The sequence below is a fragment of the Pollicipes pollicipes genome, unplaced genomic scaffold (assembly GCF_011947565.3).
Source record: "Pollicipes pollicipes isolate AB1234 unplaced genomic scaffold, Ppol_2.1 Scaffold_5724;HRSCAF=6776_pilon_pilon_pilon, whole genome shotgun sequence".
NCBI lineage: Eukaryota > Metazoa > Arthropoda > Thecostraca > Pollicipedomorpha > Pollicipedidae > Pollicipes > Pollicipes pollicipes.
This window is the reverse complement of record NW_023596746.1, coordinates 8,716,840-8,723,310: the sequence shown is the minus strand read 5'-3', so window position 1 is coordinate 8,723,310 and position 6,471 is coordinate 8,716,840.

Genomic DNA, 6,471 nt, shown 5'->3' with positions numbered 1-6,471 from the left:
TTGGGCCACCTGCGGCGACCAGGGATACCTCAATGAGAGTTTCTGTACCCATCCGGGTCGACCGCGCGGGTCAGAACGCCTCCCGCGTCAGGGAGGGGACCAATGTGATATGACGCATCCCTCTAAGGGCCTAAGGATCGGCCAGGGGATCCCGCCACGCGTCGCCAGAATGGCAGTCGAAATATATACGCGGTGGGACGGAATGGCCCTTAAGCCCTTAACCGGGAATAATGATATGCCATCAGTATTCTTTTCGAGGGGCCCCTCTCCAGAAAAAAGCAATGGAAGGTTTCATTATCGTTGAAGTGGAGTGGATGGGGATATGTTCAGAAACGAACGAGTCCATCCCATGTTTGCCTGAGAGCGTTTATCCTTTTGCAGAATTGACTGGTAAAACAAACTTATCACAAGGTTTGAGCCTACCACCCCCCAGTCTGGGAAGCAAGGACAGCGATGGCCCGGACTGCAGGTTCCGTCAAAACGAACAGCGTTGGCCACTGCAAGCAACAAGCGGCGGGTGCTGTGCGCGCGAGAGTGATCGTCGTGGAACAATGCTTTGGAACACCTTTTGAAGAAAATGTTTCGTACAACTTTTGGCTGTTCTGTTGGCTGGAGGCTGTTCTCTGAACAGATTAGCGGCTACATCAGCACGAAAAAAAGAGGTTTTTCTTTCACTCGTACAATTCTACCACTAGATTCCAGCAAGACTTCGCAGTGCTGTACAGGTCAATCCGCACAATTCACCAATCTAAGAATCGCACAGGTGACATATACATCCGACTACCTTCTAGATGCACAATTTTATGTCCAAACCTTCAAGGGTACCTGTACAGTCACTAATGAACTTGTGTTGGACGTGCTCTTGGCACTTGGAAGTGAGATGTTGTCTCACAGGGCATCTGCTGCACTTCCGTCCATACGCATAGGCCCTTGTTTTTGGACAGGGACTTGAGTGATCTTCCCGGCACGGCCTGCGCGCGCGACTGTTCCCCGGCCTGTCCACACGTGGCTAGCTGTATGCCTCCCCATCCCACTGCCCCGCAGCGGTATTAAAATGGAGAAATGCAGTAGGGAAGACACCAGTACAAGAATTCAACACAACACGAGAATAAGTAAAAAAAGGTAATCTCTACCTTACGCTGGCAGTTGACACACGTGATCGTAACCAGCACTAATCGAGGGACGATGTCTGCATGATGAAGTGCACAGGGCAACAACTTCATCCGTCTTTTATTTTTATTAGAGCCCTTCCGACCAGAAATTATCACTTCAGGACTATGGGATGAAGGAAGATGCTTAGCGGTGGGGCAGACTTGCATGCGTCTGGGGGGGGGGGGGGGCAATCGCCGAGCTTTAACTCGCGCAAGCGCGTTGGATACCAGGTCGGGGTCCTCGTTCCCACGGAGCTCCCGGCCCACTCGTGGCTGACGCATGCAGCATTGCCCCGGACAAGCGGGGTGTCACCAAGATGCATCATAAGGCAAGACAGAGGATAAGGCGGATGAAGGACGGATGATCAAGTTTATCCAGATTGGCTATGGTACGAGCGAAGAAATAAGTCATCATCACATAGTCGCGCGGTAACATGACCTTACCGACCATGTACTTGGTACCTGTTCTCCACGAAAAACATCACTGGAGACTAACATGCGTGTGGTATTACCTTTTTTGTTGATGTTTGTTCTCTACAGGATATGTCAGCATCTCTGACCAACTGAGGACACGGAAGGCGTGCCCTTTCGGACCACTCCACGATCTAGAGCGGAGTCTGGCCGGTGTAACAATGCAGAGGAGCGTCAGTGAATTAGCCAGCACTGCGATAGAGTTAGCGGCAGCGACATTGCGCTGCACGGAAGTGCGTATGAATTACGTCTTACCCCTCAACCTCGCGGATTCAGCCTGCCCTCACACACCGCACACCACACGCACATGCACACGCACACACGCTGCAGTAACTCTAAGAAGTGCCGAGTTGCACTTCAGGATTATGGGCGAGCTCCCACCAATAGAAATGTACCTTGTATTGGAAACCAGGCAACGCTTAAAAAACCTGCTGGACAGCGAGTCCACGCTCTGGAAATAACATCGAAAGGACATGCCAATCAACACAAAGGATGCATTCAACATCGCGCGCATTGCGTCGCAAAGGCGTCTGATAGCAAACAAATCCGACGCAAATGAAGCTGTACCCCGGAGGGGTGAAGATCAGAAAAAGGGCGAAAAGGTAAGAAGAAAATTATGACATTTAATAAACATGTCAGCAGCGCACCAAACATATGTGGTTGCATACGCGACAGGCGTGTTTCAAAGCGCAGTCAAGACGGCAATGTATGGTTGAGAGCAGTCGCACCTGACAGGGTTTACCTAAGTCACCTCATGTTGGTGATCCTTGGAACCGCCTCTTTGCTCTGCATGTCGCTGCGTTCCGGCTGCGAAACTGTCCGCTTACGGCCCCTCGATCCCGTGGGCGACTTCCCCAGGCTCCAAGGGACACGATGGGGCCCTCTCCAACCTCTCGAACGCCTCCCCCGCATCGGCTTCAGGGAGCCCAGCTCTCGTCGAGCTCGTCGCCGTCCGACGAAGACGACGACGACGACGACGACGGAGCTCGCGCCGGCGCGGCACTGTTGCGCGGCCGCCGCGTGCTGGACGGTGCGCCTCGGCCGCCACGCGACCCGCCGCCGGCCCCTGCTCCGCACGGCCAGCGCCGCGCCCCGGCGGTGGCTCGCTCCGCCGTCGACGTCGCCACCTGGCGCCGACGGCGGCGCGCATTCCGAATTGGTCGGCTCCCAGCAGGGTCTGGAGCGTCTCTTTTCTGCCGGGTCGGCCGACGCTCTTCGCTTCGTGCCGCCGCCACTGTCCAGCCTCGCTGGCCGCTTGAGGCTGGGCGCATCTGGGCGGTCGGCCCGCGCTTTTCGCTTTGCGCCACCGCCGCTGCGCTGCCTCGCCGGCGGTTTAGGACTGGGCGTCGGCGAGGACACCATGGGGCCACACTCAGAGGCGACCGAACCGTCCGGATCCTTCTGCGCCGACTGCTCCGGCTTTTTCTGCGGCCCGGTGTCGCGTAGCTTCCACCACCGTTCAAGCTCGTCGAAGCGCTCTGTGACGACCGGCATCCGACCACGCACCGCCACCGAGCGCACGGACTGCATGGACGGCAGCGGGATCTTCAACGTGTTGCGCACGTAGGCGAAGGCGCTCCGGCGGCAGAGCCGGCGCAGTGCGATGGCGCGCAGGAAGTCTTCGCTCTTCCACTTCAGGTGCCTTTCGCCGGGCAGCAGGCGCGACTGCTGCACCCGGGTGAAAACCGAGTCCAGCTGGTCCAGCATGCGGCTCTCCCGCCGCGTGCTCTCCATCTCCTCGTTCGCCCTCGCAACCTGTTCTTCGGCCAGTGCGATCGTGCGCTGCATTACGACCTTACGCAGCCGTACCACCTCCATGCGAAGGTCGAAGATCACGTGCAACGCCTGCTTCAGGCTGGTGGGTATGCTGTACAGTTCGTTAGCATGAGGTAGATCGCGCAGCGCCTGGTCCGGCTCGGGTCGCAATACCACTAGGCGATTCTGACGTGTTGTGCTCGCCTCTGCCTTCTCCGAATCGGTCTCCGCCCTCCCCGTGCAGGCCTCGCCTTCAGCCGCGGCGGCGTCAGCCTTCTCGTGGCCGACGTCGGCCGGCTTTTCACCGCTCTCCGCCGCCAGTTTGCTGTCTAGCTTAGCGCGCACGGCCCTGCACGCATCGCGCGCATCCTGCGCGTACTTGGCGCGCAGGAGCGCCACCCGCTCCAGCAGCTGGTTCTGCCGCTGCTGGCCCAGAACCCGCCGCAGCCGGCGTATCAGGCCGACCGAGCGCAGAGGATACGGGTATGCTGTGGCGAGCATCTCAAAGAGAGTCTTCCAGTCACGTTCCTTCTGCTCCGAGGGTGATGAGCATGGCTTGCGCAAAGCCGCGAATGAGTTCTTCCTCGCCTTGTATGGGCGAGCCACGGCGGGGAAGTTCTTCACCTTGTGCGGGAGAGTCACAGGTGAGTAGTTTCCAGCCTTGTGCGTGTCAGTGGCGGGTAAGCAATTCCTCACCCTCCATACGAGAGCGGCGGGTGCGTGGTCCTTCGCCTTGTGTAGGAGAGTCGCCGGTGAGCGGTTCTTTCCGTTCTTTGGCACCAAATACACAGTTTTGCTTGAGGACAACCTGAAAACGGAGTCAGCAAACCGTGAGCTTAGTCCCTGGCACTATCACATGCAAAACTTATCGTTACTGACTAGCGTTAAAAACGCACAAGTGAGCAATACCGCAGATGAGTATGAGGTAACTACGAACTATTCTTTGTAGCTATTCCAGCTGACGGGTGCTGCATATCCGCACACTAGCACATTTCGCTATTCATCACGATGTGACGCAAGCAATTCAGCATGCCAGCTGCAGCGCCTGACGTCAAATGACGTATGGTCAGCAGCTGATAACACGCTTATTGCGATTAGCACCCTAAGCACACAATATTTGCTGAAATACACCCGGCAGCTTTGCAGCTTTCTCGCAGTCCAATCCTATTTTATATCCAATCTTTGAAAATTAACCCGGTCTAGGCATTCTATCTCACCGTCGGCAAAGCCCAAAAGCTCAATAAAATACGCCCTTCCATGTAACGTGTCTGGCTGCAAACTGAGACCAGCTTCTTCTAAGCAGGTGCGCAGCGACAGTCCACCGATGCATATTATGGGAAGAAAACATCTCCAACATGATAATTGCGTAGTTGCATCCCTCCCTGTTTACGCAAGCACATACGCGAAGCACATAAATCATGGCCCTGCTAAGTGATCGCATGTAACCGACCTTGGACGGACTGTTTCGGCGCGGCACGCGCGACCTGGTCACTCACCGCGGCAGCTCCGGGGTGTTTGGGGCGCTCAAGGGCTTGCCTGCTCTTGGGACAGCCCGCACGTGCACAACGCGTGCTGCGGCGCCGCAGTCCACCACCCTGGCGCCGTCGGCAGGCAGGCTGGAGCCGCCGGCCTTACGTCCATCGATACCGTCCGCAGAGCGGAGTGTGCGTTTTCGACGCACAGCCCCACTCTTGTCCTGGAACGGCCTGCCACCGGCCATCAGTGGCTCTCCAACACGCACTGCATTGGTCAGCAAACTCCATCGCACTGAGTCAGCAAACTCTATCGACAGTCCACCGATGTGTGTTATGGGAAGAAAACATCTCCAACATGATCATGCGTAGTTCCATCCCTCTCTGTTTACGCAAGCACGTATGCGAAGCACATAAATCATGACCCAGTGTAAGTGATCGCATGTAACCGACCTTGGACGGACTGTTTCGGCGCGGCACCCGCGACCTGGTCACTCACCGCGGCAGCTCCGGTGTGTTTGGGGCACTCAGGGGCTCGCGTGCTCCAGGGACAACTCGCACGTGCACAACGCTGGCTGCGGCGCCGCAGTCCACCACCCTGGCGCCGCCGGCAGGCAGGCTGGAGCCGCCGGCCTTACGTCCATCGATACTGTCCGCAGAGCGAAGTGTGCGTTTTCGACGCGCTGCCTCGTTCTTGTCCTGGAACGGCCTGCCACCGGCCATCAGTAGCTCTCCAACACGCACTGCACTGGTCAACAGACCCCATCGTAATGAGTAGGACTTTATCGCGCTTTGCTACTTCAGTATGCTCCCAAGCACTCTCGTCAGTGTTGTATTTTTCGTAAAGCGTTTTAATTTAGTGATGTACCGTGTCCTGGAACTGCTGAAATAACTTGCGATGTTACAATACAGGACGCCAAGAACCATAAAATGTACATGCATTTGTACTTAAAACTTCTTACGCTGTTAAATTTAGTTAGCAAAAAGACATTCATCAAACACTCACCTCGATTTTTTATCCTGGAAGTTGTTCCACGGGAACAGCGTCGGCACCTCATTCTCGTCACCATTGGGAAAGTGGCAGGAGCAGATTCTTGAGTCACATGATGGTTGGCCGTCAACGCCACCCTTCCTGAAATTGACGACAGATGTGCAGTGATGATTATGCTTATAAAAGATGGTGCATCAAATGCCTCAAAAATAAACACTATTTTCTCGCAAAAGTTTTGATACTATTTCTGACTTGGCCATGAGCTCACAGACTTCAGTTCTGGGTTTTTGACATACCTTTAGGCCAAACGGGAAGTTGCTAACGTTCCACTGGTTAATATTTCCTCAGGTCCAGGCACAGACTAATATAAATTGTCACACAATCAACAGCACTTTGAGAGCGACCTTAACCGGGTGCAACACCTGACATTTAATGTGATGTTCATGTATACTGGAGGTGCGAAACTAAGCGGTCAAAAAGCATGTTCAAATGTTTGTAATAAAATAGTACCCACTGAAAGGCGGGTCGGCTTCCAAGTGGAAAATATTTCAGCCGGCACGTGATTCGACTTTGCCGCGGGTGTTTACACCTGCCTGAAAGCTCGGGTCGAGGGTTAGTAACGCTTAATTCA